The sequence below is a fragment of the Elephantulus edwardii genome, unplaced genomic scaffold (genome assembly GCF_000299155.1).
Source record: "Elephantulus edwardii isolate Elephantulus edwardi_28Jun2011 unplaced genomic scaffold, EleEdw1.0 scaffold00068, whole genome shotgun sequence".
In the NCBI taxonomy this organism is placed as follows: Eukaryota; Metazoa; Chordata; class Mammalia; order Macroscelidea; family Macroscelididae; genus Elephantulus; species Elephantulus edwardii.
The window spans coordinates 249,084-263,598 of NW_006399818.1; the positions used below are offsets into that span (position 1 = coordinate 249,084).

The 14,515-nt window shown below is 38.2% G+C and overlaps 1 pseudogene; it reads left to right on the top strand.

Moving 5' to 3' along the window:
• LOC102865673 overlaps window positions 1-11,602 on the top strand; it is a 37,375-nt pseudogene extending 25,773 nt beyond the window's left edge.
• The last annotated feature ends 2,913 nt before the right edge of the window (window positions 11,603-14,515 follow it).

The following is a 14,515-nucleotide window of genomic DNA, read 5'->3' on the forward strand; positions in this document are numbered from 1 at the left end:
GGATTGATTCAGTGACTGGGATAATTGGGATGGGAGTGTCAGAGACAGTGCAATTGGCACAGGACAGAGCGGAGTTTAGGGCTGTTGTACACAAGGTCGCTATGAGTCGCAGGCGACTCGACGGCACATAACAAGAACAACAACTATCTTACAAGGATGATTTAACTAGATTCTTGCCCAAGGGAAAAGCCAAATCCATACCCTCCGAAATTAGACTTCACAAAACGAGTTTTGGCTTGAACAAGCCATTTAACTTGTCTTAGTGTTTGTTTTATCCCTATACAACTGATGTACTAAAATGTACATCACAGGGCTGTGGTGACAGTTAATGGTCTAAAAAAGTGGAAGATACATGAAGGACTCAATAAAAATAACCACCACCCAAAGATTCCTTTGCTTCATCTTTCTCTATCTAGAGGGTGTTGTTGTTATGTACTGTCGAGTTAGAACCAACTCGTTGTTGACCCTCCAGCAGGTTTTCAGAGGTAGTAAATCACACAGGAAAAGACTGTCCATCTTTCTGATGGATTAGAACTGCATACCTTAGGGTGAGCTGAGCAGCTTCTTACCATTAGGCTACCAGAGCTCCATATCTAGACGTTATCAACTGTGAAATGGTTCAACTCCACAGACCAATGAATAAATAATATCACACTACACAATGCTGAAATTGGGCATGGGAGGTGGAACATGCAAAGGAAATTTTCTAGAGTAGAGGGAGGGAAACTTTCAGATTACATTAAGAACTTGAGTTAATTGCATGCAAAGTGCTGCTTCTTGAAGGACTAAGAACCCTTCCAAACCAACTTAAAACAGGTCTTTGTATACTTTCCCAGGGAGCCTTTTTCTCCTCTACCTTACCTTTTCTTCTTAAAAGGCGATTCAACCAAGAAATCAGGGGCTTTGGAGCCAGGACCTAATATAAATAAACACAATCCCTAGCCCAAAACTCACCATCAATCAATAATAACTTTATTTCTTTGTGTCAAAGGAATCCCACCTCCAGCAAGTACACTGCCAGCCTTTCTCATTTTTCATCATGAGAGAGGTCTTTTCCCAAGCGCCAGCTTTCAGCTTTTCATTTGTATAAAAAAAAAAAAATTTTAAAAAAAGCATTTCAATGAGAAAAGTACATCTAACACTGCCCTGCAGAGGGCACTTAAATTAAAAAAAAGTGATTATAAAAAGCATGATAGATATTTTGAGGTGAATAAATCAATTGTATAACCGATTACATCTTACACACTACATAGGATTTTATAAAAGTTTGTTGTTGTTATGTGCCGTCAAGTTTAATACAACCCACAATGACCCTATGAACAGCAGATCTGAACCCTGTTAGCATAATCTCAATTAAAGAGTCAAGAAAATATACCCTAAAATCTACTTTGGGATTCACTGGCACTTGACAAATATAAACTGATATTCAAAAATTGTGCAACAGGTATGACATGGCTGACCCAAGTCAAGGTGCTGAATAAGGAAGACCAAATAAGAATCAATAACTTCAAATCATGGTGGTGATGAAGAGTACTGAATATACTCTGGACTGGTAAAAGAATAAACCAATCTGTCTTGGAGGAAGTGCACCAGGAAGCTTCTTAGCAGCAAGGATGATGACTCTTTGTCTCACCACCTTAGTCATGTTGTCAGGAGAGAAAAAGACATCGTATTTCCTTAGAAAAAGACACCATGTTGTGAAAGGCATACTTTCAGAGAAAGAGAGGAAGACCCACAAAGTGATGGACTGAAACAGTCTCTACAATAATATGGGCACAGTGGGATCATGAGGACAGCACAGGAAAAGGCAAATTTTCCATATGTTATTCATAGGGACAGGAGAGGAAGACCCTCGATGAGATGGATCGATTCTGTGAGTGGAGTGGTGGGAATGAATGTGTTTGAGACAGCGAGGTTGGCACAGGATAGAACAGTGTTTAGGGCTCTTGTACATAGGGTCGCTATGAGTCGCAAACAACTCGATGGCACATAACAATAACAACAACATTCATAGGGTTACTATGAGTAGTAGTTGACTTGATGGTGTCTAACAACAACTCACTAGCAACACTATGAGTCAGGGACAACTTGATGACATACATCTAGCGAAAGCCCTCACTACCACATATTGCCTTCAGTACTTTTCTACCTTTATAAATTGGAAGTAAAAACAGAAGGAAGACTGCACTGTATTTTTATGAGAATTAAATTATTTATTACATGTATAGTTTTAGTGCTAGACACATAGTATTTAGCTATTGCCAGGGTTGCTGTTGTAACCAGTGACTGTCCTATTAAGCCTAATTAAATAAAAGATCACTTGGTGAAACTGTAGACATGTAAGCAAGATGCACATATAACCTGTACCCTTGACAATAAGAATGTCCCCAAGAGCTTTGGATATTTTCTAAATGACATTAATGGATCTCCAACTTACAAGAACTGCCAGTAAACATTTTTGGTTATAGTCTGTGATTTTATATTGAAGCAGAAACATGCTTAGCAGATTAAATATATGCTGAGGAGCTTTGGTGGCACAAGCATTAGTTGTTTGACTGGTAACCAAAAGCTTTATAATTTAAACCCATCAGCAACTCCACAGGAGTAAGAGGTAGTAATAAGCTTCTGTAAAAATTTACAACCTTGGAAACTCTATCGGGCAGTTCTACTCTGTTCTGTAAGTCAGAAAGCAACTATGCAGCAAAATTTGCATGTAAATTAGATAGAACTGAATTAGCAATTTCACTAAAATTTCCTTTAAAAAAATGCACACACACCAACCAACAATTAGAGTAATTTTTACCTTATCTTCAGGCCAGTGATATCCCAATCTCAAAATCTCTCAGGCTCTTCTGTCTCAAAAGAGCCTGTGAGTTTAGGAGAGCTTTAAGTGAATATTATTTGGGTTAAAAATACTCACTGAGAGAAAAAAAGCAGAAGTATTTACAAAATTGCTCCATTGGCCCACTCTCACACTGGGTATTTTCTTGTTTCTTAGAACACCATCCTACAGTTCTGTAATTTCTAAATAGGTGTCCTTTAATTGTTGTTGTTAGGTACTGTTGAGTTGAATGAGACTCACAGCAACTCTGTCAACAACAGATCTAAACCATATTCTATCCTGTGCCAATCTCATTATCTCTGACATACTGGAGCTCATTGCTATAGGCACAGTGTCAATCCATCTGATTGAGGGTCTTCATCTCCTTCACTGTCCCTCCACCTTTTCCTTCTCCAATTATAATGTCCTCTCCAATGAATAGCCTCTCCTAAAAACATATCCATGTACACCATGTTTACTGCGGCTTTGTTCGCAATAGCAAAGAGATGGAAACAACCCAAGTGCCCATCAACAAACAAATGGATAGAGAAGTTCTGGTATATTCACACAATGGAATACTATGCAGCATGGAAAAACAAGGAACTCATGAAATATTATGCAAAATGGATGACCCTGGAGGACATTATGCTAAGTGAAACAAAAAATAAAAAAGGACAAATATTGAATAGGGCCACTGTTGTAAAACAGGACTGACATCAGGGTTTAGGGAAGACAGAAAAGGAGGGGAACAATGCTGTATATTGCATTAAAACAGATGAGGGAGAGAATTGTTTAAAAGGGACATATATAATAGGGTATTCTTGTCATTACAGAAGTCTGAAGTTAAGGCTCCCTAGTGGAGTGAACTTAGGGGGAGGGACTTCATAACAATGAAAGAGTTTTTCTTTTCAAGGAGAAGAGTGATTTGGGGGGGGGGGGAAAAGTGCCTCAATGAATGACTGGAAATCCTAAGTCTCTGTAAACTTTCATTAAAATTAATTTTTTAAAAAAACCATCCAAAGCCTGTGAAATTAAGTTTTGCCATCCTTGCCTCCAAGGAGCACTCTGGATGCACCCTGTTCGAGACATACCTGTTTGTCATTGTGGTAGTCCACAGGCTATTTGGTATTCTCCTCCAACACTCCAACTTGAAGACATCAATTTTTCTTCTGTCATCCTTATTCATTGTCCAACTCCCAGATGCTTATCAAGAGAATGAATAGATCATGGTCTGAATCAGGCACACCTTAGGCCTGAAACTATTATCACTACTTCTTAGTATCTCTAGATGCCCTGAGTGCAGACTTTCCAAGCACAACATGTCTCCTGATCTTCTGACTGCTGGTAACAAACGTCCTGACTGAGGATCCAAATAAGATGAAGCAGATGACAGTGTCAAGCTTTCCCCATCTATCAGGATGTTGCCTACTAGACCAGTGGTGAGAATTTTTATTTTCTTGATGTTGAAATGCAATCCATATTGAAGGCTTCAGTGTTTGATCTAACTTTGAGACATTGAAGATTCTAAGTCTCTAAAATGGTCTGTCATAAAAGGGTTTTATGAACAAGTAAATGCAGGAAATATATACTATAGTCCCCTATGGAAGGTTATATAATCCATAAATACATTAAAGACCTTATGCACCTTCTAAGAAAGAAATCTGCTTAGTTGTACTTATTCATTGATCAAAATTTCCTTATCCACAGGAATATTTTCCCCCCAATGATCATCTATTAAAATCTAGGACTCTGGAAATACTGAAGTACTTAAGATTAATCATTCCTTCCTACCTTGTTGTTGTTAGGTGCTGTTGTGTCAACAATGACTCATAGTAACCCTATGAACAATGTTTGCCCTATCCAGTGTCTGATATACTTGAGCCCATTCTTATATTGTCACTGTGTTAGTTCATCTTGTTGTAGGTCTTCCTCTCTTTTGCTGACCCCATACTTTTCCTAGCATTATTTCTTTTTCTAAGAACTAGCTCCTCCTAAGATCCCTAAAGTCTATCAAACAAAGTCTTATCATATGTCTTCAAGGATTACCCTGTTCGCAGTTCCTACAAGATATGTTTGAGTTTTTTGACAGTTCATGGGATATTCTGTATTCTTCTCCAACACCAAAACTCAAAGGCATCAATTCTTCTATTGCCATCATTAGTCATTGTCCAACTTTCAGATGCACTGAAAGTAATTGAAAATACTGTGGCTTGAATTAGGTGTACTTTGTATGGTATTGTTGCTCTTTAGCATTTTTGAGAGATCCTTGACTACCAATTTCCTCAGTGAAACATGTCTTTTAATTTCTTGACTGATAGTACTAAGGGTGTTGATTATGGATCCAAGTAAGACAAAATCATTAACAATATAAATAGTTTCTCCATCTATGATGTTGCTTATTTGTCAAGGGGTGAAGATCTTTGTCTTCTTGATAATGAGATGCACTTCATATGGAAGACTGTAGTCTTTTTATCTTGTGTAGAAAGCATTTCAAGTCCTCCTCACTTTAAGCAAGCAACATTGTATCATCTGTGTAATGTGGGTTATAATTCAATCCTGATGCGTCATTTTTCTTTATAGAGTACAGCTTCTTGAATGATTCACTAAGCATACAGATTGACTAGGTATAAAGAAAGGATACAACTGTGATATACACGTTTTCTGATTTTAAACCATGCAGTGTTCCCTTGCTTTGTTTGGACAACAGCTTTTTGGTCTAGATACATGTTTCATGTAAGTACAATTAAAAATTCTGTGATTCCCATTCTTCCCAATGTTAGATTAATTTTTTATCCATACAATCAAATGCCTTTGCACAGCCATTAAAACATCCTCTGGTATTCTCTGCTTTCCACCAAGATCTATCTACATTAGCAATGATATCCCTGTTGCCACTGACTCTTCTAAATCCAGCTTGAATTTCTGGCAGTTCTATTAATGTGCTGTTCTAGCCAATTTATTTATATATATATCTATCTCTTCAGCAAGATTTTTCTTCAATTTGGTACTGATACACTTTGGGCATGTTAAAAAGTGGGATCAGGCTTGCTTCGGCAGCACATATACTAAAATTGGAACGATACCGAGAAGATTAGCATGGCCCCTGCGCAAGGATGACACGCAAATTAGTGAAGCGTTCCATATTTTCGACCCTGAAATTAACCAGTCTGTAACGAAGGCTAACTCCTTTCACCTACAAATTTCGTCTTTGGATACAAAGCTAAGTGGATAGTCCTACGGAGGGACTGTTTAAAAAAAAAAAAAAAAGAAAAGAAAAGTGGGATCAGTCCTTGAAGAGGGGAAAGGGAAGTTATACTTGGGAGGGTGGAGGAACAGTGCAGGAGAAGAAGACCCTCGATGAGGTGGCTTGATTCAGTGACTGGGGTTATAGGAGTAAGTGTTTCAGAACAATAAGATTTGCACAGGAAGAGCAGGGTTTGTACATAGGGTAACTATGAGTCACAGGCAACTTGACAGTACATAACAACAACAACACTGTTTGATAATTTCCACATTTTGTTGGATAGTCCTTTTTGGGAATGGGAAAAAAATATGGATCTCCTCCAGCCAGTTGGCCAATGTCTTCTACATTTCTTGGCACAGACAGGTGAGGATAACCAGAGTTACTTCTATTCGTTGAAACATGTAAATTGGTATCCCATCAATTTCTGAGACCTTATTATTTGCCAATGCCCTCATCGCAGGTTGACATTCTACTTTTATTACCACTGGTTCTTTATCATACATTACTGAAGACCAATTCTTTTTTGTTACAGTGATTGTGTGTATTCTTTCCATCCTCATTTGATGCCCAAAGAATCCTTCTGCATTGAAGTTTCAGGTTTGAATTTGTTTTTCAAGCTTGAGAAATGCCAAGCAAATGCTTCCTATTTTCTTTTCTAACTCCAGTTATTCGCACATTTTGTTGTAACTTTGTCTTCTTGACCTACCTTTTGAAATCTGTTCATCTCTGTTACACAGGGATTTCAATTCTTCCCTTTGCATTGGCTTCTCAATATTCTAGTTCAATTTTTGGAGTCTCTTCTGACATCCATCTTGGAGCCAGAGGCTTCCCACTCTTGCCAGAGCTAGATGACACCCACACTCTACCTGTATGATTGCTTGTTTTTATAGTTTGCTATTAAAGGTAACTGACACTTATCTGTATGTTGTTTAGGGGGAGAGTGGATTACATGTTACACCTTATTTTGTAAGTTAGGTATGTATATGTTTGCTTGTTGTTTGCTCTAAGAAGTACAGCACTTATTTACTTTTACTTAGCAGTAAAGCACTTTACTTACAAGTATAGCACTTGTCAGATTGCTTTTCTGAGTGACTTGCAGGTTGCTGTGATGCTGTAAGCTATGCCACCAGTATTTCAAATACCAGCAGAGTCACCCAGGGTGGACAGTTTCAGTGGAGCATTCAGAGACTGAGAAACAGGAATGACCATTCACTTTCAAAATAACAGGCTTGTTAAAACCTTATAAACAACAGAGGAACACTGATGCGTGCAGCATTTTCTACTTTATGAATAACTACATAGGCTCATTTTGTTGACCTATAAAGTCAGCACTCAAAAACAGATGGGAAAGTTGAACCTACATAGTCAGAGCCCTTGACTCATTGCTAATTTTCACAAGAGTAATTTGTCCAGAAAAATGTCCAGAAACTCCATCTGAGGTGTAACCAACATCAAGGAAAAGCACTCATAAATGTATGAGAATGGATCAAAGGCAGCAAGGTTTCAGAAGAATAAAAGGCTAATAAAAATTAAAAAGAAAAAAGGAAAGAAGCAATACTGGCAATAAAGCAAATTTAAGTCTATCTTTTTTTAAACTAAAGAAAAGAATCTTGGTCCAATATAATCTAAATAGAACATCTATGTTACCAAGAGCAGTTGAGAATGCTACTAATTAATGTTTTCAAGGTGAAGAATGTTCAGGGGTTCCTTTGTTAAGCTATTTCCAAAACCTCCATTAGATCTCTCAGAATATTATTTTAGCTCAGCAATTAGGGATTAAAAAAAATTACAGAATTCTGAGTAACTGTTTATAATATAGGTTCCTTTTATCCTGTCCCTACCCCCAATACTTCCCAGAAAAGTAGGGACACCACAAAGAAGTATCTTGTCTCTCCCCTCAGGTCACTATGATATTCATCTGATAATAATATTCTAAAAGACCCCCTGCTGGCCTCTCTTAAGACCAAACTACAAGGCATAGCATCATTAGAGAGCACACTGGAATTTCTGAAACAATTTGGGGTGGGGGGAGCCATGCCCATTCTAAATTAAAGAACTATTTGGTTTCTAAGATTCTAACCACTCCAGGTTTATGAGTATTCTCTAAGCAGGGCAAAGGAGCTGGAGTTGACAGCGAACTAAGTGTATGGGAAAGCTTCATCTCATTGGCTCTGTAGACAAACAGAAAGTCACCAAATAAAACTGCCCCAACATTTCTCTACAACCCTGTCCAACAGAACTTAATACAGAGATAAAAATGTTCTCTATCTGTACTACTAAATATGGTAGCCACTAGCCATATTCTGAACACTTGAATGTGACTTGCTGTTGTTGTTAGGTGGCATCAAGTTAAGTAAAACTCATAGCAACCCTATGAATAGACTGAAATTTTGTCCTGTCCTGTGCCAACCTTCCAATCAGTGATATACTTGGGCCCATTGCTGCAATCACTGTGTCAATCCAACTGGTTAAGGGTTTTCCTCCCCTTCACCGTTCCCCTATCTTTTCAAGTATAATGTCCCTCTCCAAGGAATAGCCTTTCCTAGCAACATGCCCTAAGTATGTGAGACAAAGCTCCACTCTCCCTGCCTCCAAAGAGTGCTCTGACTGAACCTTCTTCAAGATATACCTGTTTATTCTTTTGGCAGTCCTTGGGATATTTAGTGCTCTATTTCAACAACACTGCTTAAAGGCATCAATTCTTCTGTCATCCTTATTCAGTGTCTAGAGGTGAATTTTTTATTTTATTTAACTACAATTTAAATCATCATATTAACTGGCATTCCTCGTAGGGATACAGATATTATTCTATCACTGACAGGGTTTGTATTTCAAAATATCTCTTGAAATAATATTTTGACAATGAATTTGACACTGATCCTTTTCAACTTGTCATTCCTAGCATAGCAGACCATATGACTGATTCAAAATGGGAAATGCCAATCCACTTCATCGAATGCCTTGGATATGTATTTTCAAGTGTCCCATTTCATTGCTGAAACTTCTAATTTTTCTTGATCCAGGAGTCATGTATTCTACATTCAGATTATTAATGGATATTCACAGCAGTTTTTTTCTCATATTAAGTCAAGCTGCAACAACAAATCAGTCTTGAGATCTTTATTCCATTCACATCATTAAGGTCAACTCTAGCTTGAGGAGGTAACTCTTTCCAAGTCATATTTTAGAATGCCTTTTAACTTAACATGTGGGGTTTACCCTTCAGAATTCTGACAATGTTCCACAGCTATTCACAAAGTTATGAATATTGCTGTGTACTGTCCAGTCAGAATCAACCCACAGCTGACCTTCTGGCAAGTTTTCAGAGGCTAATCGTACAAGAGGAGACTGCCCATCCCTCTCCTGAGGAGCAGCTGGAGGAACACTAACAATGTTTTTAGGTGTAGACCACCAATTCTTTATTTCTAGTATGTCTTAGTCCAGAAGTCCCAATGAAACATGCCCACAATGGGTGACCCTACTAGTATTTGAAACACCACTGGCATAGTTTCTAGCATTACACACCAAACAAGTCAGTAAACCGGTAGATAAGTTTTTGTTGTTGTGCCATCAAGTCAGAACCAACTCAGAGCTGACCCTTCAGCAGCTTTTCAGAAGCAGCAAATCACATGGGAGGAAAGTGCCCATTCTTTGCCATGGAGGATTCAAACTTCATGCCCTTGGAATTGCAACACAGCTCTTGTCACTAATTACTATGCCACTATAGCTCCCTCTATTTGTTAAGTGGTGATTCAAATTATTCAAATTTATATGTTGTTGTTCTTGTTGTTGTTATGTGCCATTGAGTCATTCGCGACTCATACCAACCCTATGTACAACAGCCCTAAACCCTGCTCTATCCTGTGCCAATCGCACTGTCTCTGATACACCCATCCCGATTACCCCAGTCACTAAATCAATCCACCTCATAAAGGGCCTTCCCCTCCTGCGCTGTCCCTCCACCCTCCCAAACATGGACCTCTCCAAGGACCAGTCCCTCCTTACAACATGTCTAAAGTATGTCAGACAAAGCTTCAGAATCCTTGCCTCCAAGAAGCCATCCGGTTTAACCCTCTCCAGGATGAATCTGTTTGTTTTCTTCACAGTCCATGGTACATTCAATACTCTTCTCCAGCACCACAGCTCAAAGGCATCAGTTCTCCTTCTATCCTCCTTGGTCATTGTCCAACTCTCTGATAAATAACAAGTGATAACAAAGACCATGGCCTGTATCAGATGCACCTTAGTCTCCAAAGAGACACCATTGCTCTCTAGTACTTTGGAGAGGTCCCTAACAGCAGACTTTCCCATTGCAATACATCTTTTCATTTCCTGGTTGCTGGTGCCAAAAGTGTTGACTGTGGAGCCAAGCAAACTAAAGCTGTGAACAATCTCAGTCTCTTCACAATCCATCCTGATGCTGCCAGTTGGTCCAGTGATGAGAATCTTTGTCTTCTTGACATTGAGCCTCAATCCATATTGTAGGCTGCAGTTCTTGACCCTCTGCAGCAAGCGCTTCAGGTCCTCCTCAGTTTCAGCAAGCAGCGTTGTGTCATCTGCATCACACAGATTGTTGATAGATATTCCACCAATCGTGACGCCACACTTCTCCTCATAAAGCTCAGCCTCCCAGATAATCTGTTCTGCATACAGGTTGAAAAAAGGTATGGAGACAGGACATATCCCTGGCATACATCCTTCCCAATTTTGAACCATACAGTGTTTCCTTGATCTGTTCTGATGAATTTATATACCAAACATTAATGCCAAAGATGAATAAAGTGAAGATTTTTAAAATAAACTTGCAATCTGATACTGATCAAACATACAATCAAAACACACTGCAATTACTAGTAACTGGAAAGTAAAATTTGTGTAAAAAGGAGGAGGGTGCCGAGATCCCTGCAGACAATGGTGTCCTGTGGCCAAGAACTGGCTGAGCATTTAGGGTTTTGGTTACAGGTCCCTGATATGGAGGGTGGACTTCCCCTATCAGGACAAACTGGTTGGGCACATCACAGGCTACAGCAGACACTTCTGGCAGGGCAGCACAGACCACCATGGGTTCCCAAGCAAGCTAAAATAATTGTGACACTTGTTGAAGATCCTGAGGGTTGTGTATGGGGCATTGCCTACAAACTGCCAGCAGGAAAGGAAGAGGAAGTGAAAGCATACCTTGACTTCAGAGAGAAAGGAGGATACAGGAATGAAACTGTCATTTTCTACCCAAAAGATCCCACAACAGAGCCATTCAGTGTGCTGTTATATATTGGAACATGTGATAATCCAAATTATCTTGGGCCTGCCCCCCACCCCACCCCCAAGATATTGTTGAACAAATTTTTAACACAGTTGGCCCAAGTGGAAGAAAGACAGAGTATCTTTCTGAATTTGAAAATTCTATTAGGAACCTTGTGCCAGAAGATGCACACGAGCACCTTTCTTCTTTAGAAAAATTAGTAAAGAAACGTTTAGAAGTAAAACAAACCCAACTACATATAAATACCTGGTCATTGACTTACAAGCAGAACTTGTAGATTTCCAAGATTAAGCTGTCTACACAGTGGCATTATGATGTCAAAATATGTTTCCGTGAAGATCTTATTTATCATTCTTTTGTATTCAGGATATCTAAATTTATGGATTGTAGGTTCCCTGAACACAAACATTGTAAAAAAACTGTGATATTGCTAAAGAAAATATTAACATTTAAATAATTTACAAGATCTCAACTGTTGCTTATTACAAGTGTGTTTTCTTAAAAAAAAAAAAAACAGTGGAAGACTCAGTTTGGTTCTTCATTTTTATCAGAGTAAAAAGTAATTCTGTTGCTTCCTATCATAATACTGTTTTAAAATCTTAAAGAATTAAGCCAAAAGTCCAGTAATAAAGTCAGATGATGTCACCAATGTTCTCTTATACCTATTTCTATATCATGGCTTAGAATATAAAAACTTAATGAGTGATAATCAACGTATGGTAAGATAGGCAAGATTTCAGTAGTGAATTCACATATTATTCAGATACTAATGAAACTTTCAAATGCAAGCCAAAAAACATTAACACTTCACTATAAAACTGTACTTAAAAATAATGTTCATATTCTCCTTTATAAATAAATGCATGGGGAAAATTAAAAAAATATATATAGCCCTGATGACAGGAATGATTTGGGATAACATGTGACAGAATTTTTACAACCATAAATAAACATTCATAACTCACTGGAAAACTTTTCTCAGTAACATATAAACACCGACAGATTCACTAGAGAGAATACACAGGAATCTAATTATACATGCAATGTAAAAGGTTAGTATCAGTCAGAACAAGACTAAAGGCCACCAGCACATCAGATCAGATCATCAACTGCTCATATGCCAATTTAACTTGAAGCTAAAGAAAACGGAAACAAGTCTATAACAGCCAAAGTATGACCTTAAACACATCATACCTGAAATTAGAATCCTACTCAAGAATAGTTCTAACACATCAAACACTGATGACCAAAGATAACATAAGGTGTGGGAGGACACCATACATGAAGAAAGTAAAAATTTATTTAAAAGAAAGGAAAAAGGACTAAAACAGATGTCAGAAGATACTCTGAAACTTTTTCTTAAATGTGAACTAGTGAAAAAGAAAGAAATGATGAAGTAAACAAACAGTAGCATTCAAATGGCCATTTTCATTTCTCAACCTGAAAGTACAAAAGTAGAGTTAAACCTTAAGTTGAAATAGTGAAGGACTCTAGGAAAATACTGAATGACACATGAAGCTTTGAAAGAAGATGGAAGGAACAGATGGTGATAATTATGGAACAGATCATCAGTTGCTGATGTACAAGTTCAAATCAAACTTAAAAGAAAATTAAAACAAGTGCACAAGAACTAAAACACCAACTTGAGTCTATCCCACCTGAATTCAAAATTCATCTCCAAAATGATTTTGAGGTATTGAACACTAAGAATCAAAGACCAGATGAGTTATAGGATGATATCAAATATATCATTCATGAAGAAAACAAAAAGCCATTCCAAAGACAGAAGAATAAGAAAAGGTCAAAATGAATGTCAGAAAAAACTCCAAAAATTACACTAGCATGACAAGTACAAAGGGGAGAGATGTTCAAATAAAAGGGCTGAAAGCAAGATTTTAAAAGACAGCTCGAGAAAACAAAGCAAATTACCATATCAGAATGTGCAAAGAGAGCTCTGCATTTCTAAAGTTGAAATATATGAAAAACAAAGTCAAGCCATGAGTTGCATGCAATACTGAGAGATAGTATGGACAAAATTTTGAATGATCAAAGAAACAACAAAATAAGATGGAAAGAATACACAGAGTCACTGTACCAAAAAGAACTATATGACACTGAATAACTTCATAAAGTACAATATGAAGAAGAACAAATGTTAATGAAAAGAGACGTTCAAGCGTCAGTGAAGGCAGTGGTAAAAAATGAGGCCCCAGGAACCAATGGGATACCAACTGACATGTTGCAAGTAACAAATGCAACCTTGGGCATGTTCATCTGTCTGTTGGGAAAATTAGAGACCATTTGCTTGGCTGACTGACTGGAAGAAATTTATATTTATTCCCATTCCCAAGAAAAGTGATTCAACACAATGGGGAAATTGTTGTACAGTATAACTAATATCAGAGCAAGCAAAACATTGCTGAAGATCATCCAAAACTGGCTAGAAGAGTACAGTAACAGAGAACTACCAAGTGAGGTTCAGACAAGGACATGACACCAGGGGTATCATTATTAATATCAATTACATAAATTCTGGTTAAAAGCAAAGAATACAAGAATGTCTATTTTTGCTCACTGAAGTTAAGACAGCAAGATGTCATCTCACATTCTTTGGGCATGTTGCAAGGAAATGCTATCCTTTGCAAAGAGACACCATGGTTGGAAAGGTGGAGGGTCAGCAAAAGAGGGCAAGATCCTCAATGAGATGGCTGACACTATGACGGCAACAATACGTTCAAGTGTGTCAGACTATGAGGATGGCACAAGATAGGAAAGGATTGGAAGCAAGATGGTGGTGGTGGAAGAAGCAGCTAAAGGAGCTGGAGGAGCAGCAAGCTTCATAGAAACAGGCAACCAGAGAGACCAACCCAACACACAGAAACCGACTTGGCACAATGTGGAAAGTAAGAATTTGAGCCAGAACTTTTATTAAAATAATTAGTTTGGGAACTCCAGGAGCAGTAAGCTGCAGGTCTCAGGGGAAGTCATCAACAGAGCCTCTGTGAAAATTACCTGCCAGGAGCAAGCAGGTCAGTGGGAAATTGAGTTTTCTTAAGCCCTGCCGACTGGAGAGGAGCAAGTGGGTTGGGAGGAATTTGACTGAGTTTTCTCAGGTCCCTCCGACCAGCCAGGGGTAAGCGAGTTGGTAGGAATTTGACTGAGTTTTCTCAAGCCACTCCAACTGGTCAGG